Below are 12,365 nucleotides of genomic sequence, written 5' to 3' on the forward strand. Positions count from 1 at the left end.
TCCTTCCTGAGAGCAAGTTACAGAGGGATATGTGAATGTATTGTGACTGGAATGTGGTCGCAAAACATTTGCAGTTTACCACCAACTGCAAGTTGGTGGTAACCCATTCGCAAATGGGAATGGGTCCCAAAGGGACCCCTTCCCCTTTGTGAATGTGGGTGCAAACATTTTTTAAGAGCAGGCAGTGGTCCCACAGACCACTATCTGCTCTTAAAAAGAAAAAGAAAACTTTCAATTTTTATTAAAAATTGTTTATTTGAAAAAGCAATCAAAGACATGGGGGTCTGCTGACCCCAGCAGGCCAACATCCCTGTGATTTTAGCCATTCACAATGCATTGCAAATTGCGACCTACCTCACGAATATTGATGAGGCAGGTCCATTTGCAACCCACTGGGAATCACAATATGTGTCTGAGACACCCTGGTACATTGTAGTTTAGGGTTTTCTAGTTGCAAGTCACAAAAAGTCACAATTAGGAATTCGCAAACTCTGGCGATTGTACGTGTGGTTCTTAGTTCCTATAGTGATATAGAAAGAACAAGGGCAGTTATTGACAGCTCTGAAAAAGATGATGAAAAATGTTCAGGCAAATAAACAGTATTTTCAAGATCTCGATTTAGTGACTATGCAGTGCCTGAAATGTTCACAAGTGTCTACCATGTCAAGGCCAGTAGGATCTACAACTAAATGTAATTTTTTTTTTTTTTTTGTTTAAAATATTCTAATATTATCAATAATAATAATAACATAATTGACCATCTTTATTATTCGTCAAAAACACCTTACATGAGGGTAAAATGGACACAATTGATCTCTTAAACAAAGAGAAAGATCTCAAACAGATCAGCAAAAAATCAACATATGTTAGGTAATGTGCACCTTGCTATCTATTAAATAAGGTAGTTTAGAATTTTAAACATGTGAGAAGGAAAAGGAACGGAGAAATGAGGTAGGAAACGTGTTTAATACGAAAAAGATTATGTTTCAATATGTATAACCAATTTAAAATTGATGTGAACTTTAATAAAGCCTTTTGTGCTCGTAAATCAGGCTTCAGGATTAGAAGCACAAACAGCAAGATTTAGAGCTGCTGGACATCCATAAAAAGTGACCTAGCAGTCTAAGTCCGTGTACGCTACAAATCCGTGTAATCGTGCAAGAGAGTCTCATGCAAGTTTATGGAAGCAAACAAAACCATAAGTTTGTAAGTATTACAAAACGCCTCTCCAATCCTTTCCCTGCTCTCACTGAAAATAGTTGCCAAATTGCCTTTGTCATCACTGGAGAAAAAGAACAAAAGAAACAAGCATTGGCAAAGCCAATAGGTTTTGCCTATGCAAGATCTTATGGTTTTGTTAATGTTTTCTTACATGTTGCCCAGTAGCACAAGCATGTGCGTAGTATGGCTTAAAAGTAAAACAACAAATTTAAAAAGAGCTATGACGTGGCCAACACTGACTGGGCCATAGTACTTTTTTTTCCTTTAATCATGTTATACAGCAGCCCGCGGTCCTGCACAATATGCCTTACAAAGGAACAGTGGAGGAGGTGGGGGGAATCAAGCGAGGCAAGCAACACGAGGGAAGAGGGTGGGGAACAAGAACTGATAGCCCGAGGTGGTGTAAACAGAATGAACAGCTGAAGGAGGGATGGGATGGGGCAAACAGAATGGTGTGGTCAATTCAAGCATTATTATTCTAATTGGTCCTTGGGTTAGAGAAATGCGTCATATGGGAGGCTGTCTTGAAACCTCGTGATCAGACAGCGAAAAATACCCAGCGCTGCAGTTAGATGGCCAGCCAGATTCACAAAATATGGTCACATGCTGGAAGCCAGAAAGATTGCACTGGCTGCCACCTGAATCTGGTGAGTACATGTCGTTTAGCGACAGGAGAAACCTCCGTTGCTGCTCATATCTCAGTATGGATGACCAGCACCTAGAGGTAATTTACTTTGGGGAGGAGCTTTACCAGGACCGGACTGAGAACCCAAAGCAGCCCTGGCAAATTTGTCACACCAGCTCCTGCACTGAAAATTGAAACGAGAGTCAGTAGATTATGCTGGACTGATGCTTTTGTTACTGGGGGCCGATATTGCAGCACCCTTGCAAAACAGGCCCCCAATAACAAAACTGGCTCACACCCGTGCCGGGGAAATGCCCGATGCCCGCTACGTCCAGTCCGGCCCTGCGCTTTACTCATGAACTCACTCAAAGGAAATATTACTTTTAAAAAATAATACATGTAGCTAAATACTACTAAGCGCATTCAGGGCATCCACATCTAAGCTGTCTTGAGAAGTGTGGTTAACCTATGAGTGCTTCCAAAGACAGAATTCAGCAGAGAAGCATGCGATCCAGGGGTGGCTCCTGTAGGGGTGAAGCGGCGGGGAGGGGGCACACCAGCATATAGAAATATTAAGAAAAAGAAACTTACCTCCTCTGCCACCGCTGCCTCGCCGTTCTTCTGGATCCCACTCCCCTCGCTGGAGGCACAGGCTCCCAGCCTGCCCTGGAACCAATCTTAACGCTGCTCTCGCATGAGAGCAGCGTTAGGATTGGCCAGAGCGCCTTACCTTTGTGCTCCCAGGCAGACTGGGAGCCTCTGCCTGCTCTTTCAAACCCAGAAACACAGAGCCGGGTTGGACAGAGCCCAGTGCACATGTGTGTTTGTCCGGCCAAACATAAATGCGCTTTAAGAGGACTGCTGTGCGCACCCCCTCCATCCCAGTCATCGCCTGTGTCCCCGCCACCCTGAAAAATAAAAACGGTAATAAACACTGTTTATTATAGTGTTTACTTTTCATTTTGCCACTCCTGCTGCTGTCGGGGGGTTGGTGCTCCGCCATAGGGAGGTGCAGTGCCAGATGTGATCAGTATTTCTTTGCGCATGTGGTAATTGCTGGTTGACAATGGTTGCACAGCAAGGTGTCCAACAGTACACAGGGTGATGTTCAAAAAAGAAAAGACTTCGCACACCCTTACTCAATAGGTAGATGCCTTATGAGATATGAGTGGACACTCGTAAGTGACTTTAGGAAATTAAAAGAAAAATGTTTTTCTTCATTGTTCGCATTTATAGAGCACCAGTTGCTGCTAAAGAGAATATTTTAACTGTACAAGAGGTGTAAAAACAAAAACTAAGCTAAGCTAACAAGCACTGTTCCAGTTGCCATTTATTTAATTAGACATTCAGATTATATATCTTTCGTGTTATAAAACCTATTTATTATGTTAAAATGTAATAATTGTAATTTAAAAAAAATTAAATTGCACTTTTAGACCTATTAAAAAAGTAAGATAACTTTTAACAAAATTCACTACATATTTAAAAAAATTACAATGTTAGTGAGCTGGATTTTTAATTACAAAATGTTCATAACTTTGATTTATATATGTACTAGTAGTAACTTTTCACTTATAAATCCTGTTATAGGTTCCAACCCCTGATATGAGGGAGTGGAAACATGTCTACAGCTAACTATGTGTACCTCTATAGTCAGAAATGGTGAATAGCAAAATGTTGTAGTTAGCATAAAGTGAAGATTTACACTTAGGTGTAGTAGTAAATTTATATATAAGTAAATATAAACATGCATATTTACCTTTGTGAATCAGGCCTAATATATTTTGACTAACAGTGATTTTGATATCACTATGACACATGCTTAATTCACTGTGATCTATGCACCCATGTAAACCCTTGCAGTGCGGCTGCTCGAAAGGTCTGAATTTTCTATATGCTATTTGTTTGTGTTGCGGTATGTTAACATTGCATTTGAATGCGGTTTAAACAGAAGTAAATTGGCACCATCACATAATTTCCAGTCCAGTGCCAGAGCCCAGATTAGAACCGAGTCACAAGTTTCAAATCACTAAGGGCCCAATTACGAGTTAGGCGGGTACACCGCCAGCCAGCGGCAGTGGTCGAGAACAGGCTGCCAATGCGGCAGCATCCCGACTGTCGCATTCCCATGTTTCCGCAGGGCTGGTGGTGGGTTGGCGCTGCAGTCATGTCAGCGGCACACTTGGCTCCAATAAGAGCCTGAAGCCAATGCTGGCCAATGATGCGGTGCTGCCAGCCAGCGGGGCGCACTGTGGTCCTAGCAAATGACACAGTGCAAGCAACAGACTAGCCATTATTAGGGGGCATCTACTGAGCTACAGCTCACATTTGGGGAGGGCAGAATCACCCAAGGCCACTGTTGTGGCCCTTTTCATGCCTAACCCTAGCCTTCACCCGGCAGGGAACCTGGTGAAGATCAGCGATAAGGCAGGTCCTGATCAGCCCAGCAGTGGTTGGTGCGGGCCCGCTTCCATGCATCGCCTCCGCTGCTACCGCTGCCGTGGTAGCAGTAATGGCGGCAGTGGCGCGGGTCCTGAGCCGGTGTCTCCGCCCATCTCCTGATTGGGTGGTCGGACTGCCGCGGAGGTGGCAGTCCGTCCGCCTAAAACTCGACCTGGAGTAGTGTCTGCCTAACTAGGAATCAAGCCCTTAGTTTAAAACAGTGGTTCCCAACCTGTGGTCCGGGGACCCCTGGGGGTCCACGAAGCCTTCTCAGGGGGTCCGCGAGAGCCTAGAAAATTAAACAATATTAACAAATATTGACAAATTAGGTCCCCAGCTTCCAGTAATGACTCAGGAGGGGGTCCCCGGATTCCCATGATGATTCAGTGGGGGGTCCCTGGGTTCCATTAATGTTAAAGTGGGGGTCCACAGATATCAAAAGGTTGGAAACCACTGGTTTAAAATATCGTTTCAGCACCTTAGCTGCGAGACCACATCTCCTGGCATCATTGATAAAACCTGTCCTCCAAACACAAGAAAAGCCAGGAAATATCTTCAATGTCTGACAACTATGTAAGGGGAATGTGTTCAAAACTTCCATGCACCCTTTGGTCTGGCCTAATGACAATGCTTTTTGTCTCACCAACCTCATGCAAAAAATAAAATCGAAATAAAAAACATATATAGCCACATGCAGAGAAAGGCTTTGGATCAAATCCACTGATCTGTTTAAGAGTTGCTCATATTTCTGCTCCTGCCCACCACAGCATACAGATAGGGGCAGTGGGTCAGTCCACTCCTGCAATTGGTTGCTCTGCACTGTGAGTGACAGCATTCTGCCTAATTAGACGAGCTCAGCCGTCTCAGAAGAGGCGCACCACAGTGCACAATACTCTCCTTTGCCAATGCTTTTTCCATTCTTTATTTTCTTCATTTTTATAGTCCTCCCGGTGCGTTTAATCTGTCTGCAGGTTACACTAACTTTTCTTTGCATCAATAAAATAATGTTTTCATATGATTTGTTGCATAAAAACTAAAAATAGTTATTACATCTGGTTTAAGTGAAACTGATTTCTAGGAAGCATATGTACTGCACCATTAAAATTATAGGCAATGCTCATGTTTTTTTTTTTTTTAGTTTGGAAAATTGTTTGCAAGTCTATGACTGCCATACTGCCATGTTTTATTTTTCTTTTTATTGCTTGCTTGAAGTGGTGTTTTATTTTCTTTTTATTGCTTGCTTGAAATTTTAAAAAAAACATATTACCCAACGGACCAACCTACCAAAGCCAGATCAACTGGCTTTGTCAATATTTAATGTGTTTTTTTCTATTGTGATTCGGAAACGCTGAGCTCCGTTTTTGAGGTCGCATTTTGGGTGGACTAGTTATCTTCTAGCGCCATCTAGTGTCAAGATTGAAATGCACTCGTTTTGAAGGTTTTCCTCAATCTACAGCCTTGCATTTTAGCTTCTGAGCTGGGCGACTCTTTATTTCGTCATTAAAGGCAGCATATTTTATTCGTGGCGTTGCATTTTAACAAACTATTACATTCTGTGACTTATATTTTTGGTTCTCTTCGCTCGAACGACATAACTGGAAATCCAGGGATGTAAAAGCAAGCAAACCAACCGTGGCCACGTAAAACCTCTAGTTACCCTACTTTCTCATCTTGTCTACCTAACAGAGGCCCTGATTCACAAACCACACTTTGTACTACACACGTACTACAATGTGTAAGATTTGCCTGTACTTATATGTGTGGAGTTCTCCACCTGACTGAGGACGTCAATATGGATTTTAGTAGCAAATGTAGGAGGGACACGGGAGGGGATGGGAAAGGCATACTATCAGACCAACCACGTTTCCCTGGTCCATGCGTGACGTGCTGCTCCAGGCCAGGTTTTTTCTTTGAATTCTGGGACTTTTAGCTTTGTTTATTCCTTTAAAAAACAGGACTACAATTCCCAGAATTCAGAGGGAAAAAACCTGGACTAGAGCAGCACATCACACTTGGACCTGGGTAACTTCGCAGCTATGTACTACTAAAAGGGATAGGATGAAAGAGGAGTGAAAGAGGAGTAAGAGAGGTTTAGGGAGGGACATCACCCACCCACACAAGAGTAAGCCAATTGCATTACTCTGGGGATGGAGACCTGTAACTTACACTTTTGTAGTAAGCTTACACTTGGAGTTTGTGCATATCAAAAATAGTAAACTTACTAAAAAGAGTGAACTTGCTCAAACGTGTGACCTACCTTTCTGAATCAGATCCAGAGTGTACATTCAGCAATAAAACACACTCTATTCAGTAAAAAGGTTCTGTACACCCAGAAAAAACTAAGAACTATTCAAAAACTTTTTTTGTTGAACAATTGTGTCTTAGGGCCTGATTACGAGTTCAGCGGGCCGACTGTCGACCTGCCAAACGCACGAAAAGGAGACTGCTACGAAGCTGGAGGTCTCCCCCTGGCTATATTACGATGTTTCCACTGGGCAGACTGGTGAAAACCTCCATATTAGGAGGTTTCCGCCGGTTAACCTGGTAGAAAGTGCAGCAGCATTGACCTCAGCTCCTCAGGGAGCCGAGGCCAATGTTGTTGTACAGAGGGTGCCATCAGCATTGCTATAGCAGACAGTGAGCATTCCGAGCGTGCTAGGCAGGAGGCCCCTGCACTGCCCACAACATGGTCCTGGGCAGTGCAGGCCCCCCCCCCCCATGGTCCCAAGCACTGCCTTTCCGCCAGCCTTTACATGGCAGGGACACCACCATGAAAACATTGGAATGGGAAGTCGTAATCAGTAATGTGGTGCTGAACAAAGCACTGGCATGGCTGACCACAACTTCGAACGCCGCCAACACATTGGGATCTATGATCCTGGGAGTGGTCTCTTGGCGGTCTAACCTCCAGGATTGTAATCTGGCAGTCAGACCACAAGGAGTATGGCGGTCCGACCGCCACCGCGAGTTCGGCAGTGTCATGACCGCCAAACTCGTAATCAGGCCCTTAAACCAGGTTTAGATGTAACTCACTCATGAATATCCAGAAGAATCATATGGTTTGTTTTGGAATTTGCATATCTTTGTTTTAATTCAGTAAGAAATGCTTCAATCTGGATTGCAACACAACTTGTCACAGGAAATATTTTGTGAAACAAAATTTGATATTCAGAAGTAAAATCAGACCTGTCAGAAGTAAAGTACAACTGCACTATGCTTTGGGTCCATGAAAAGTTTGTGTAGTTCTTGAACTATATTGAGTAGTTCTGTGATGTAAAGTTACAGGTACCAGATTTAGCTAATTACAATGATTCCACTAAATAAGTGACATTTCCTCTGGGTACTATGAGTATCCCAAAAACATATACATTGATGCTGAGATCCTTTTGTTTTCCTCTCTGTACTTATTTGGAATTCAATGAGTTATTTACCGCTGTTCAGTTGGTGAAGGAAAGGAGTATAACATTCCTGCTACAGTTGTTAATACTTCTTACAAACAGCATGCCTGAAATTGAAAAATAGATTTTACAATTAAGATAAATTATACACTGTGTCATCATGGTACATAATAGTAGAATGGCAGCTCACGAAGCAATACCATTTACAACCTGGTTATATTCAAGCAGAAGAAACAAGTTTTGAAAAAACTTGTGAAAAATATAATATTAGGATAATCATGACTTGCTTCAGCCATTTTTCTTGCTCACTCTAATATTGTCCATCTCTGACGCTTAGCTATTCCAACCCGACTACAGAGACAAAAAAAAGATGACCAGCTTGCGCAGCCAAAATGTCTTCATATTACTGTTACTATTTGAAAGTTGTTTCACTTTTGCTTGAGCTCAGACTAGACATCTGTGCCAAATGTGAGACTGTTGCCAAACTAGGGCTCTGCCCTAAGTCTACAAGGTTTGGCTTTCCCACCCATGAGTACTTGAACTTACTTTAGTGCACCAGTCCTTTTGTGTGGAAGTCCAGACTATGGTAGCACCACACAACCCCACTTGACATACTTGTTCTTGTGGTGTTCGTGCTTTTTTGGGTTTCTAACAGTCCTTTAAGGGGCCAGAGACGTGGTGGTAATTCAAACACAGTTTTGTTCTTTAGACTATGACACACAAGTACTGCCCTGAGAAAATGCACTATATATTTGAAAGTGTTAATTTCAACAGTCTCATCCTGTTGCTTAATACATAATTATACCACTAATGCATGTCACTAACAACAAGAATAATATTAACCTTTCTAACATGGTTGGAATGTCAGTGGCAACCTAACACCCTAAAGATTATTTCTATGCGCTAAACTATGGCAGCATGGAGTAGTTAACCTGCCTCTAAAGTATTTTGGGATTCAGCACACCACATACCTATTTACAGCAGAGAAGCTGTGGTTATCAGACTTTGGCCGGTAGCAAGTGCTCCCTCAAAAGGAAAACATACATCAGCTGGACTCAACCCCTCCCTTCTCGGAATTGGCTCAGTTGCAGTTCTTAGCATAGGAATGGATGCTGCACCAGTACAGCAGTCAAGCAGGGCATCTTGTAATAACCTGGGGCACAGATCACTCTTAATCAGTGGTCACTTCATGGGATTTTTATAATATCGACCACTGACCTTTACCCATGTTGGGGAATTTCCACTTAATTCCAGATATAACCAGTATGAACTAGTATGAAAGTTTAGAACAAACCGGTATGAACCAGTATGATCAAAGTATGTCAATTCAGACTATGTCAACTTTATGCATTCACTGCCTGACCTTGAGAGATAGACAACAGGGAACTTATATCAGACTTATGTCACCTTAGGTTTTTGTCAAGGTCATTGTCTTGGAGATGCGGTATCTCATTCAAAGGTAACTACACTAACTTAATGGCCAGGTACAAAATGAAGTTGTGCCTTGGAATCTATACGACAAGACAGAGTAATCTCTGTTGGTAGCATGGGTGGAGACCATCCCAATCATAAAATAAGTAAAAGTTTATTGTGTTCATCGACCATTAGGACATTTTGTGTTACGGATCAAGATTTGTCATCTGGGCAGGCGACAATGGGATAAACTGGTATGGGTAGAGTGTGCCAGGAGCCTTGGCATTAGAAGTATGCAAGAAATGTATGATATAAGAGCAGGAGGTTCTAGACTCTAGATCAGTGTTTCTTAGCCTTTTGACTTCTGTGGACTGCCACTTAATAATTACTGGAATCCGTTGACCCCCCCAACTCAAATACAAGGAACCCACCCTCTGAATCATTACTGGAAGTCGGAGACCCCAGCTAAAGCAATGTTAATGATTTGGACCGCGAAAAAATAACCAAAAATGTATAAACAACCATTCATCAAACAAATACACAATTGATTAAATATTTTAATTAATTCACAAACATAAAAAAACAAAATTTTAATGGGAAGGTCGGGGCTTTTCTAAATTTAACTAAGCCCATCAATCATCCATACTATATTTTGTTTGATGCATTTGCACTGCTCCCAGAATCAGTATGAGGACACAAACTTAGGGGCTCATTACGCGAAACTAGCAGGCAACCACACATTGGTTTACCGAGGAAAAACTAGACCACCTAATGCTCTAATTTTTGTGGTAGCTTGGTCAAGCAATTAGGCTAATCTTGGAGAAGTGCAAAGCATTTGTTGTACTCACAGTATCAAAAAGAAAAACATACTCAAAAGACCAAGTTCTTCTTTTGCAGGTTGGTCGAGGCCATCGGTGGGCACACTGTGCCAGCTGGAGAAGTTCGGGTGACTCCCGGTTCCGGTGGGAGCAGCAGGAAAAGGTCTCTGGAGCTTCTGCAGGGCCACTGTGGGGAACGACTTGGAAAAGCACCGCACAGATAAGTTTAAAGGTGAATCCTGGGAGTCCCCTTGGAGTGCTGAGGACACAAGGGGTGGGGGACACTTAGAGCACAGCTGGTTCTTCGGTGCAGGTCACAGGGCAGCTGGGTGCAGAGCAAATCGGTGAACCAAGAGCTGTGCGCAACAAGGCCCTTAGAAGCAGGAGGTATGTCGGTTTGAGGGTCGCTTACAGGTCAGCAAAGGCATTCTGGTGGGAGATCCTGGTGGTTTCTGGAGCCCCTCGACTGGGACTTCCCTCCAGGTCCTTTTACAGTCCGGAGTGAACTGTATTTCCGGGTGTCTGATGTAAAGTGGTTGGTACAGCTCAGCCGCTGGAGGGCACAGTGTCACCAAATGTGTCACACTGGCAGGGTTTCTCCTTGCGGCTTAGGATGTGAAGTTTGGTCCTGCAGCTGGTCAGTGAAGTGGACCTCACTGGCCTGTTGGTTTCTTGAGGTTGCAGAGTGAGGCCTTCACTCTGGAGGGAGATCTTTGGTGAATTTTGAAGAGTGGAGGTCCTCTGGTAGTTTTTAGAGTCCGTCCAGTGTCCAAGCAACCCCTCAGCCGCGATTGCCGAGTCCTGGGTGCAGCAGGCATGGTTTGACACCTTTTCTTTGTGCAGCAGGTCTTCGGTTCTCACGCCGGAGTCTTCTTTGTTGCTGGTCTTCTTGAGTCCTTAGAATCTGATTTCTTGGTGTAGGGATGCCCACTAAATACTGTATTTAGTAGGCGTTTTAGGGGGGAACCTGGTAGTGACCAATGGGCATCTACCTTAGAGTGGCTACACCCACTAAGTGACCACTTCCGGTGGGCAGTGGTCACTTCCCTACACCTGATTGGCTTTTTCCTTCCGTCCAAGATGGAGGAAAATAAAATGGAGAGTCTGCCTCGCATGCAACACCTTAGGGGTGGTGCATGCTAGATAGGGCCACTCCTCCTGTCCTTTGTTTGGTTTTCCCACCATTGCTCCTGCAAAAAGTGGGGGTTTGAAATGGGAGCAACAATCTGCTGCTAGCAGAAGGCCTGGAGGTTGAGTTTCAAAGGCGGTAAGCCCTTTGAAGCTCGGCAACAGCGCAGTGCACATTCCCGAGGGAGGGGGTGTTAGCACCACCACACAGGAAAGGCTTTATTCTTGATCCCGGAGAAAAGGATCTCTCACCCCAGGGATGCACAGTTGTGTCTGGTGGTGGCAGGCTGGATAGGACTGGCCAGCAACCATGCAAGGGTAGTTAGTTTTTGCAGGAGGCACCTCTAGGGTGACCCCTGGGTACATTTGGTAATAAATCCAATATTGGTACCAGTTTGGATTTATCATTCTGAGTTGTTTGATACCAAACAACCCAGGGTTGAGAGTGGCCATCATGTAGCGGTGAAACTCGTATTTACCACTGTCCAGCACAAGTATTAAAATGGCTGCTCCGCTCACTCACTATCTCACAGGTTTGACAAAGACACACTGGGGACATATTGCTCATGCAGCTATGCCTTCACATACAATATAGTGCACCCTGCCTTAGGGCTGGAAGGCCTGCCAGAGGGATGCCTTACCCATAGTGCATACGGTGTATGTTGGGCAGGGCACACAGGCAGTGTTTTAGGTTTGCAACAGGGCACTCACCCTACAATGGTAGGACTGGGTGCATCTGGATGCTTGGCCCTTTAGGGTGGCATAATCAGTGCTGCTGCCCTCAGGGGCTTACCCTTAGTACCCCATACCATTGGTATCTAATTACCATTTACTAAGGACTTATAGTGGCAGCTAAAGGCGTTGCCAATTGTGCCAATGCATCACAACAGTTTAGGGAAAGAGTTCTGACCCAGGAAACCTGGTTAGCAGGGGCTCTGGGCACTTACAACTTTTAGGATACATCACATACCAGGCAAAAAGTGGGGGCTTAACCATGTCAAAAAGAGGCCTTTTCTCACAGCCATGGAAATGCTGGCGGAAAGGGGACTCGTGCGGAGCACAGCGGTGCTGAGCTCAGCGCTGCCGTGGCTGAGCACGAGTCAGACCACCGTCAGCGCGTTGGGAACAATGTTCCTGGTGGGGATGGCAGTCCCCTGGCGGTCCGACCATCAGGGGCATAATGTGACAGTCGGACCGTCACCACGTCATTTGTTGCAGCCATCTGAGAGGCCTGTGGTCAGTCTGAACTATGAAGTGAGAGCTAAACAGGTAGGGCCTCAACTTCTTCAGGGCCCAAACCACAGCAAAGGCTTCCCGCTA

This window comes from Pleurodeles waltl, chromosome 9 (assembly GCF_031143425.1).
Source record: "Pleurodeles waltl isolate 20211129_DDA chromosome 9, aPleWal1.hap1.20221129, whole genome shotgun sequence".
Taxonomy (NCBI): domain Eukaryota; kingdom Metazoa; phylum Chordata; class Amphibia; order Caudata; family Salamandridae; genus Pleurodeles; species Pleurodeles waltl.